Raw genomic sequence first — 5,674 nt, 5'->3', positions numbered from 1 at the left:
AGACATGTGCCAATCTTCCCTGATTCTTCTTCTTTATAGAATGATAGCATTCATACGCAATCAAAAAGTTATCGGTGATCAAGCGCCCTGGAACAAAATCACTTTGCGTGGAAGAATTATCTCAAGCAAAATGGTCTTCAGTCAATTTGCAATGAGCTTTGACATTACATTATACACCACATTACACAAACTTATAGAGCGGAACTAAGATATAGATTATGGGTTCTCTACCTTTAGAGTGAGAATGATTATAGTGTTGTTCCACCCTTCTGAGAATTTCCTGTATTAACCGCAAGGAGAACTTCATCCGTTAAGTCCTCCCCAATGATATGCCAGAATAGCATGCAAACCATCGGGACCCGGAGCTCTAGGATGGCCAACATTGAAAAAGGATTTATTAAGTTCATCTCATGTATAGGTCGCAGTCAACATGCATTTCATCACTTGCTTCACCCGGGGTTTAACCTTTCCAATAACCTCCTCATCCGAAATTTGAGTCTTGGACATAAATAATGACGTGAAATATTTGACTCCTAGTTTCTGGATTTGGTCATGATCCTCCAGCCAAGTGCCTGTATCACTTCTTAGTCTCTTGATAAAGTTCCTCTTTCTCCTGGCCAAACAAACCATGAAAAAAGCGGTGTTTTGGTCTCCATGGCATAGCCAGTTCACTCGCCCACATTGAATCCAATAAATTTCCTCTTATTACAACAAGTTCTCCATCTTAATATTTATCTCATGTTGTTTTGAAAGCGCTTCATTCATCAAGGGACCGACATAACTTTGTTTAATTCTTTTTGAAGTTCTCTCAGCCTTTGTCTCGGTCCCTTGAGTGTTTCTTTGTCCCAACTATGCAAGGCCACATGTACATCAGTAGTTTTGTTAGCCATGGAAGATTTAAGGAGTTGGGCGCAGTCCCAAGATATTTGTATAGGTTGCAGCCAACATGTCATTGATAACTTTGTTCACCAGGGGTTTAACCTTTCCAACAACCTCCTAGTCCGGAATCTGAGCCTTGGACCTAAATAACGACATAAAATATTCGACTGCTAGTTTCTGGATTTGGTCATGATCCTCCAGCCAAGCGCCTGTATCACTTCTTAGTCTCTTGATGAAGTCCCTCTTTCTCCTAGCCGAAGCAAAACCATGGGAAAAAGTGGTGTTTTGGTCTCCATGGCATAGCTAGTTCGCTCACCTACATTGAACCCAATAAATTTCCTCTTGTTCCAACAAGTTCTCCATCTTAATCTACATGTCATGTTGTTTTGAAATTGCTTCATTAGTTAAGGGCCATGACATAACTTTGTTCAGCCTTTATCACGGTCCCTTGAGTGTTTCTTTGTCCCAACTATGTAAGGCCACATGTACGTCAACAGTTTTGTTAGCCAGGGAAGAAGTAAGGAGTTGGGCCCGGTCCCAAGCTGTTTGTATAGGTTGCAGTCAACATGTCATTCATCACTAGGTTCACCCGGTTTAACCTTTCCAATAACCTCCTCGTCTGGAAACTGGGCCTTGGACGTAAATAACGACATGAAATATTCAACTGCTAGTTTCTGGATTTGGTCATGATCCTCCACCTAAGCGCCTGTATCACCTATCAGTCTCTTTGTGAAGTTCCTCTTCCACCTAGTTGAAGCAATACCATGGAAAAACGGCATTTTGGTCTCGATGGTGTAGCCAGTTCGCTCTCCCATGTTGAACCCAATCAGGTTCTTCCAATAAGTTATCCATCTTATTATGTATCTCATGTTGTTTTAAAATCACTTCATCAGTCAAGGACCCCAACATAACTTTGTTTAATTCTTTCTGAAGTTCTCTCAGCCTTTGTCTCGGTCCCTTGAGTGTTTCTTTGTCCCAACTATGTAAAGTCGCATGTACATCAATAGTTTTGTTAACCAGGGAAGAAGCATGGAGTTGGGTGCGGTCCAAGCTATTTGGATAATAGTCTCCACTTATTCCTCGCATAACCAACGGGCCTCAAATTGTTTTGCATATCTCGAACTTTATGTATAGCTCCCACCTGAAATTCAATATCAATCAGTACATGGCAGCGATATGGCTTACCAAACTCTTCATTAATCACCCGAAAGTGTTGGAACATATTAATCCAACTCTAGTTTCCAATGGCTTGATCTAGTCTACCCCGGATTCTGCCACGTATTCATGTAAACATATCACCGGAAAATCCTAGATCCTCTATATCATATTCTGTTAGAAGATCCTGGAAGAGTTGCATACACCTCTGGGGATGTTGCTTACCTCCTTCTTTTTCATAGCAATATAGAATCTCACCGAAGTCTCCTACCAATAGCCATTAGAGTTAAGCCATAAGTTTTAGCTCCCTCATGCAATCCCATGATAGGTGCTTCCGACAAATACTTGGTTCCCCACATAATCAAGTGAAGCACCATCCCACTACACGATGTTCATCTACACAGATATCAATGAAACTACCTCGCATCTTAATGTCTACTACACAACCTTCTTCTTGTAGACGTTGTTGGGCCTCCAAGTGCAGAGGTTTGTAGGACAGTAGCAAATTTCACTCAAGTGGATGACCTAAGGTTTATCAATCTGTGGGAGGCGTAGGATGAAGATGGTCTCTCTCAAACAACCCTGCAACCAAATAACAAAGAGTATCTTGTGTCCCCAACACGCCCAATACAATGGTAAATTGTATAGGTGCACTAGTTCGGCGAAGATATGGTGATACAAGTGCAATATGGATGATAGATATGGGTATTTGTAATCTGAAAATATAAAAACAGCAAGGTAACTAATGATAAAAGTGAGCTTAAATGGTATTGCAATGGTAGGAAACAAGGCCTGGGGTTCATACTTTCACTAGTGCAAGTTCTCTCAACAATAATAACATAACTGGATCATATAACTATCCCTCAACATGCAACAAAGAGTCACTCCAAAGTCACTAATAGCGGGGAACAAACGAAGAGATTATGGTAGGGTACGAAACCACCTCAAAGTTATCATTTCTGATCGATCTATTCAAGAGTCTGTAGTAAAAGAACACAAAGCTATTCTTTCCGTTCGATCTATCATAGAGTTCTTACTAGAATAACACCTTAAGATACAAATCAACCAAAACCCTAATGTCACCTAGATACAGGCCCGGTCCTGAGATTTTGGGGGCCCGGGGCGAATGCAAAGACCCGGGGGCCCTTACAAAAAATTCTAACATTGCTCGAAGCAGAATCTCTTGTGATGATCTCATCCAACAGTGGAACAAAAATGATATAAAACACAAGCATCGATATGCATATCAATTTTAAATACGTACTAGATCTTAACATTTTATTAACGAGTACCATATCTTACAATTTGACTATCATTGACCGAGTGATTAGCAAACTCCTTGTGCTGCTTTACTACCATGAACTATGAGACAAATAGAATCACAAATCAGATCAGACATGAGATCTAGATAGAGAGGAGAGAGATAATATTGAAACAAAAACTTAACTGCACATATGCTTACACATCTCAAGACAAGTCAGATGGTAGACCGTGAGGGCTCTGACTCATAATCCTCAGGATAGTCCTCTGAATTGCCTCTACCATGAAGCAAAAATTACGATGTGATTAAAAGCTCCACAAATTATCAACATGTAGACTGAAACGATCAAACAAGGATCAGATCTCCTTACTGTCCGGGCCTCCGTGCGTGACGGCGGCGTCAAGGATGCATTCGTGGAGCTCGACGGTTCACTGGAGGTGTCCCTTGGGTTGCGGGTGAGGACGAGCCCGGAGTCGCCGGCTAGCGACTCAAGATCAAGGCGAAAAGGATTTGCCAAAACGATTCGTAGGTAATCAATCGAGCTCGATCAGAAAGAAAATGAAACATACTCGTGGGATTCCATCTAGCTGCGTCTTATGCGGTACCTGCCTTCTGCCTGAGGTTGTAACCTGGGACATGGGCTACCGAAGTATCTGTGGGAGGGGGCCCCTGGATGTTGGGGGCCTGGGGCGGTCGCCACCCCTGCCCCTCCCCAGGGCCGGCCCTGCCTAGATACTCCAATGTCACCTCAAGTATTCGTGGGTATGATTATACGATATGCATCACACAATCTCAGATTCATCTATTCAACCAACACAAAGTACTTCAAAGAGTGCCCCAAAGTTTCTACCGAAGAGTCAAGACAAAAACATGTGCCAACCCCTATGCATAAGTTCACAAGGTCACTAAACCCGCAAGTTGATCACCAAAACATAAATCAAGTAGATCACGTGAATATCCCATTGTCACCATAGATAAGCACATGCAAGACATACATCAAGTGTTCTCAAATCCTTAAAGACTCAATCCGATAAGATAACTACAAAAGGAAAACTCAATCCATTACAAGAGAGTAGAGGGGGAGAAACATCACAAGATCCAACTATAATAGCAAAGCTCGCGGTACATCAAGATCATGCCAAATCAAGAACACGAGAGAGAGAGAGAGAGAGAGAGAGAGATCAAACACATAGCTACTGGTACATACCATCAACCCCGAGGGTTAACTACTCCCTCCTCATCATGGAGAGCGCGGGGATGATGAAGATGGCCACCGGCAAGGGGATCCCCCTCCGGCAGGGTGCCGGAACAGGGTCCCGATTGGTTTTTGCTGGCTACAGAGGCTTGCGGCGGCGGAACTCCCGATCTATGGTGCTCCTCGATGTTTTCGGAGTATATAGATATATATAGGCGAAAGAAGTTGGTCAGGGGAGCCATGAGGGGCCCACGAGGGTGGGGCACGCCCAGGGGGTAGGGGACGCCCTGGACCCTCGTGGCCACCTCGTTGCTTCCCTGACGTCTACTCCAAGTCTCCTGGATTGAATTTGTCCCAAAAATAACTCTCCCGAAGGTTTCATTCCGTTTGGACTCCGTTTGATATTCCTTTTCTGTGAAACACTAAAATAGGCAAAAAACAGCAATTTGGGCTGGGCCTTGATACGTCTCCAACGTATCTATAATTTATGAAGCATTCATGCTATTTTATTATCTGTTTTGAATGATTACGGGCTTTATTATACACTTTTATATTACTTTTAGGACTAACCTATTAACCGGAGGCCCAGCCCATATTTCTGTTTTATTGCTTGTTTTAGTATTTCGAAGAAAAGGAATATCAAATGGAGTCTAAACGGAATGAAACCTTCGGAAAAGTTATTTTTGGAACAGAACCAATCCCAGGAACTTGGAGTGCAAGCCAGGGGAGCGTAGAGGAAGCCACAAGATAGGGGGCGCACCCACCCCCTGGGCGCGCCCTCCCCTCTCGTGGGCCCCTCGAGGCTCCCCCGACCGACTTCTTTCGCCTATATAAGTCCACATACCCTAAAACCATCGAATATCAAGATAGATCGAGAGTTCTGCCGCTGCAAGCCTCTATAGCCACCAAAAACCTCTCGGGAGCCTGTTCCGGCACCCTATCAAAGGGGGAACCCATCACCGGTGGCCATCTTCATCATCCCGGCGCTCTCCATGACGAGGAGGGAGTAGTTCACCCTCGGGGTTGAGGGTATGTACCAGTAGCTATGTGTTTAATCTCTCTCTCTCGTGTTCTCTCTATGGCACGATCTTGATGTATCGCGATCTTTGCTATTATAGTTGGATCTTATGATGTTTCTCCCCCTCTACTCTCTTGTAATGGATTGAGTTTTCCCTTTGAAGTTA

This window comes from Triticum dicoccoides, chromosome 5B, assembly GCF_002162155.2.
Source record: "Triticum dicoccoides isolate Atlit2015 ecotype Zavitan chromosome 5B, WEW_v2.0, whole genome shotgun sequence".
NCBI lineage: Eukaryota > Viridiplantae > Streptophyta > Magnoliopsida > Poales > Poaceae > Triticum > Triticum dicoccoides.
Note: the sequence above shows the minus strand (reverse complement) of the source record.